Source organism: Hypanus sabinus, chromosome 21, assembly GCF_030144855.1.
Source record: "Hypanus sabinus isolate sHypSab1 chromosome 21, sHypSab1.hap1, whole genome shotgun sequence".
Classification (NCBI taxonomy): Eukaryota; Metazoa; Chordata; class Chondrichthyes; order Myliobatiformes; family Dasyatidae; genus Hypanus; species Hypanus sabinus.
In genome coordinates, this window is record NC_082726.1 from 68903833 (window position 1) to 68909832 (window position 6000).

At 44.4% G+C, this 6000-nt stretch overlaps 1 protein-coding gene across 3 annotated transcripts in view; it reads right to left on the reverse strand.

Moving 5' to 3' along the window:
* samd8 (sterile alpha motif domain containing 8) overlaps nt 1-5579 on the reverse strand; it is an 89978-nt gene extending 84399 nt beyond the window's left edge. For 2 of the 3 annotated variants that reach the window (XM_059946838.1, XM_059946839.1), the window contains exon 1: nt 5494-5579. The gene's annotated coding sequence lies outside the window, so the exon portion shown is untranslated. The remainder of the gene's footprint in view (nt 1-5493) is intronic. The other variant, XM_059946840.1, reaches the window with a different exon arrangement.
* Nucleotides 5580-6000: the final 421 nt, after the last annotated feature.

Genomic DNA, 6000 nt, shown 5'->3' on the forward strand with positions numbered 1-6000 from the left:
GACAGTGCAGGGGTTGCTTGAAATAGGAGTGCTTAAAAGAACAAACAGTCCATGCAATACCCCGTTGCTGCTGGTCTTAAAAGCAGATAAATCTAAGTGGAGATTGGTGCATGATTTGCGAGCAGTAAACAATGTGGTAGAGGACTGGCCAGCGGTAGTCCCCAACCCACACACGCTTGTGACTAATGTTCCACCAGCAGCAAGTTACTTTTCAGTGATTGATTTGTGTTCGGCTTTCTTCAGCATTCCTCTGGCCGACCAGTGTCAGTATCTGTTTGCATTTACTGACAGAGATGCTCGGTATACCTATACCAGAATGCCGCAAGGGTTTAAACATTCACCTCATGTTTTTAATCAGGTGTTGAAGGCAGACCTAGAGGGCAAACCATTGGAAAGTACATTGTTACAGTATGTGGATGACCTGTTGATTTGCTCCCACAGTAAGGAACAGTGTGAGCAGGACACTATAACTCTGTTAGAGAAGCTGGCACATGGAGGACATAAAGTATTCAAAAAGAAACTGCAATTTTGCACGCAGCAAGTGGAATACTTAGGCAGGGTAATATCCAAGGGAGTGAAGGCGATAGCACCAGATCAGATTGAGGCAATAACTAAGGCCCCAAAACCCCAGACTGTAGGGCAAATGACGTTTTTGGGAATGGCAGGGTACAGCTCAGATTGGATAGGAGAATATGCTGAGATTGTGGCACCTTTGAGAAAGATAATGAAAGAAGCAGGACATACAAATTTGAAGAACGGCTTACAATGGAATGGAGAGGCGGAGATAACTTTCAGTACTATTAAGCAGGAATTGCAGTCAGCACCAGCATTAGCTTTGCCTGACTACGAGAAGGTTTTTCATTTGTATGTATCCAACCGACAGGAGGGTTATGTCACAGCGGTTCTAACACAAGACCAGCACAGGAAAAGCAAAGCAGCCGATAGCATACTACAGTACGAGACTAGATGAGGTGGCTCAGGGGTATCCACCCTGTTATCAGGGATTGGCGGCGCTGTACTATGCATATGAAAAGGCATCATCTGTAACCCTGGGCTATCCTGCGACTCTGTACACACACCACAAAGTAGCAGAATTGCTGGAAAGAGGGAAGTTTGTGCTGACGCCAGCCAGGATAGCAGTTGATCAGATACTATTGACATTTCCAGACATAACTATACAGAGATGCACTACCAGTAATATAGCCGATTTTGTCCCTTTGGGCTATGAAGGAGAACCCCATGATTGTGTAGGGAAGACAATGGCATTTGCCAAATTGAGAGCAGATTTACGGTCAGAACCACTAGAGGATGCAGATAAAAAGGTTCTGTTCATAGATGGCTCGTTATAGGGATTATGATGGAAATCATGCAGGGTTCTCAGTAGTGCAGCAGGTTCAGTCGAGCTATAAGATTATTAGGATGGAGTCTTGTCCCCAACCGTGTTCCGCCCAACTAGCGGAAATCAAAGCCCTGACAGCTGTGTGTGAAATGATGGAAGGTGAGAAAGTAGGCATCTATACTGACTCGGCATATGCTCATGGAGTCTGCCATTTGTTCGGAGCAGTGTAGAAACAGAGAGGTTTTTAAAAAAGTAGTGAAGATCCCATACAACATTGTCAACGAATTCTAGACTTAATAAAAGCCATGATGAAACCTAAAACATTGGCTATAGTAAAATGCCAGGCACATAAAAAGGTAAATGATGTAATAACAAAGGGAAATCAAGCTGCGGACGAGGCAGCCAGAAAAGCGTCTGGATGTACATCAGCTGTCATTGCCCCCCCCAGGTAAGCCTAGCTCCAGAACCTGTTGTAGAGGACCTAACTGAAATACAAGGTAAGGCAACTTTGGCAGAACAGACAATGTGGAGACGAAGGGAGGCCAAGCAGAACCCGGAAGGCTTGTGGAGCATGGAAACCGGTTTGTTGGTAGCGCCCACCCCTCTACTGACGATTCTGATTTCAGAAGCGCATGGGGTTGACCATTGTGCATGGGGGGAAAGTGATAAAGAAAATAAAGAAGGATCGTTTACTAAGGCAATGTATAAGTTGAAAAGTCTAAGAAAGGAAGTTAAACAGAATGCAGGATTCGGACATCAGTTATTTGACTGGTTAGAAAGTAGACTCAGAGGATGGGAAACATGGCTGACTAAAATGGCAATAACACTCAGTACTGTATTGTTAAGCGGTGCACTTGTGCTGTGCTGTTTTCTTCCTTGTCTCAAGTCTCTTGTACTGCGTGCTGCAACCAAACAATTTCCGATGCTCGTGGCAATTACTGAAGCAAGCTTAGTGGAGAAAGAAACTCCGAAAATGTATTGTTACAGCCTACAACACCTGCAGGATGAACAAGAGCAAAACGACAGTGAGGGAGTAGATTGTAAGGGCTTCTGAGTCTTTTTCCCTGTCTCAGGCTCAGCGGCCCAGGGTAACAGGGAGAGAATACTTTAAGGTCTTGGCGCAGAAAATTATAGTTTAACCCGAGGTTTGGGAACAAGTGCTTGAGTTTATTGGGGCTTTTGTGAGCAGAATCAGTCTTCTTTCTCTGTGAGAGACCCTATGGGTCTCAAAGGGGAACTATATTGGAGTATAAAAGTTGCATTGTTTGCTGTGTCACCAAATCTATGTAATCACCTTTGAACTTGCTATTTGCTATGCATGTATCCAATTTAGTAGGAGAATGAAATCTTAAGAATGTAGAAGACAATGGTGTGTTAATGAGAGGTAGCTAAGAGATGTAGATTGGAGCATGATTAAGTCAATGGGTAGAAACAATAGTGGCGGATGTACGTGTGATACGCAACTGTAGACCGATTGGATATGCTAATGCAACTAAACCAGGAGATTGCTATAAAAAAATGCTATGTACAAGGATCGGCGGGCAATCAGCGACTAGCTCAATGACTGTCTCAGCTTTGACTTGCAAATTAAAGTTTAACCCTTCTTGAAGAATCTTCTGCATCTCCTGGTCGTTTGTGGGGCACGAGAAACCACGACACTTTCAGCTGGGTGGACTGGAGCAATGTGTGGTTAAGCACCTTGCTTAAGGACACAACACACTGCCTCGGCTGGGTCTCAAACTCATGACCTTCAAGATTGCTAGTCCAATGCCTTAACCACTTGGCCACGCACCACACATCTAATTTTATAAATGTCTGATTATTAAGCCAGCCTGAGGCAGATTGGCACCCATGCCGGCCAGAGGCAGACCTGCATCTGTTTTTATGAAATTCTGATTACTAAGCTCAGTGCTTAAACAATTTTTAAATTAACAAATACATTTTACTGCCAGTAGAACAATAAACCAATTTTACTTGCTTAGACAAAGTATCACTGCACTGGAACATTAATACTCTTTGCCCAGATGGAAGTTGCCCTACCAAGAGACCCCAGGGTTTTTTGGTTTGTATTAACATTTCCAGTACCTGCAGTATTTTCTTTTCAGAAAGCTCTAACAACACAGCATTTTTGGAGTATTTATAATGTACATTTATTACATCAATAAATGGTTGCATGTTCCAACAGTGGCCTGAGAAGTTGACTGTTTATCATTCCACAAGTGCTGCCTGACAGGCTGAGCATTTTTTTCCCAATATCTTATGTTTCTGCAACAGCTCCCCAAATTTTTTTTATCTGTCAATATAGTATTTGTCAGCTAATACCATGATTTAAATCAGGGCAGTTTTGCAGCTGATCCACCTCCCTTGAAACAGGAAGCTTTCTGAATAATTTAGTTTGGCAAAGGACTGTGAATGCCTTGACAAATCAGATCTGTAATACACAAGTTCAAAGTAAACTTATTATCGAAATATATGTCACCATTTTCTTACTGTACAGCTGAGAGTCATTTGTTTGTTGGCATATTCAATAAATCCAACACTCATAATGGAATCAATAAAAAACGGCACCAAAAGTACCGGATGTGCAAAAGACAACGCACTGTACAAAAAGTAGTTTAAAAAGAAATAATAATCATAATAAATGAGCAAATAAAATGCAATAAATATATTGCACGCAGACTTGCTCAATGATGTGGAGGGCTTTACCCGTGATGGACTGTACTGTATTTACCACTTTGTGTTGGATTTTCCATTCAAGTGCATTGGTGTTTCCATGCCAGGCTGTGATGCAGCCAGTCAATGTATACTTCACCACGTATCTATAGAAGTCCGTCAAAGTTTTATATGTAATTTCTTTGAAAAATAGAGGGCTATGTGGTAGGGAAATTCTAAGCAGTTTCTAGAGTACGTTACATGTTAGAGTATGAGCACAACATTGTGGGTTGAAGGGCCTGTAATGTGCTTTAGTTTTCTATGTTTCCTGCTGAATCTTCACAAACTTCTAAATAGAGCCACTGCCATGTTTTCTTTGTAATTGCACTTTGTGCTGGGCTCGGGACAGGTCCTCCGAAATGATAACACATAAAAATTTAAAGCTACTGACCCTCTCCACCACTGATCCTCTGAACCTGCAGTTTCCTTCTCCAGAAGTCAATAGTCAGCTCCTTGATCTTGCTGACATTGAGTAAGGAAGAACTTGCTGTGGCACCACTCAGCAAGATTTTCACTCTCCCTCCTATATGCTGATTTATCAGCATCTCGATCTGGCCTACAATGGTGTTGTCAACAAACTTAAATATGGAGTTGGAGCTATGCTTAGCCACACAGTCATTAGTGTAAAGTGAGTATAGCAGGGGGCTAAGCACATAGCCCTATGGTGCCCTATGCTGATGGAGATTATGGAGGAGATGTTGTTGCCAATCCGAACTGACTGGGGTCTGTGGGAAAATCGAGGATCTGATTACACAAGGAGGTACTGAGGCCATGGTCTTGAAGCTTATTGATTAGTTTTGAGGGGATGTAGTCGATAAAGAGCATCCTGGTGTATGTATCTTTGTTGTCGTCCAGATGTTTCAAGGTTGAGTAAAAAGCCAATGAGATGGCATCTGCTGTTGACCTGTTGTGCTGGTAAGCAAATTGGAGCGGATCCAAGTCACTTTCAAGCTGGAGTTGATATGTTTCATCATCAACCTTTCAAAACACTTCATCACTGTTGCTACAGGTCGATAAGCATTAAGGCTGGTTACTGCGTTCTTAAGCAGCTGTAAATTGAAGGCTGCTTGAAACAAGTGGGTCTCAGACTGCCGAAGCGAGAGGTTAAAGACATCGGTGAACACTTCAGCCAATTGATCAGCACAGGTCTTAGGTACACAGCCAGGTACCCCGTCTGGCCGGTGTCAAGTAATAAATACCAGACACAGCGTCCAGCGAGGGAAATGCCATTCCCCCCCCCCCCGAGTCCTCTCCCTCTCCTCTAGTCCATCACTCCCACCTTTCATCCCCTTCCCCCTCCCCTCAATCCCTGCCCATCATCATCTCCCACTCCCTCACCCCTCTCTACACCGTCCTGCCCACCCTAGCACTTCGCCCCTCTCGTTCTAGCCAACCCCATCCCTCAGATGGTCGCCACGCCAGCCTGAGAGCCTGTCACTTACCCCACAGCCAGGTTCCCTCCACGGAGGGATGCGAGGGAGCCGGTTACCCAGTACCGGATCTGATGCTTCTTACGCACGGACCGCCTGATTCCCAACCCCGCCTCATCGTTCTCTTCACCTGCATGAGCGTCCGGCGCAGCAAATCGACCTCCAACAACACCGCCCCTATAGCCTTGGCGGCACAGTGTCCTTACCGGAGCGTTAGCCCGATCACTAAGCACAGCGCTCCTTCAGCCTCGGAGGTACAGTGTCGTTACCGGCGCGTCAGCCCGACCACAAGGAATGAGAGGAGTGAGTGACAGCGTCTGAAGGAGTGAGAGGGGAAATTAACACAAGGGTGAAAATATTAACACATTATTTTGAGATTAGGTCAGTCAGTAGGCAGGTCCACTTTTCCAGAGCTGTCAGAGTTGTTGACCTGAGGTGGTTTTGTCAGTAAATTAATTACCTTTATGAAGACCGGCTAAAGGTGAGAAGCCTTGGTGAAAACCTGTTCCACAAGTATTG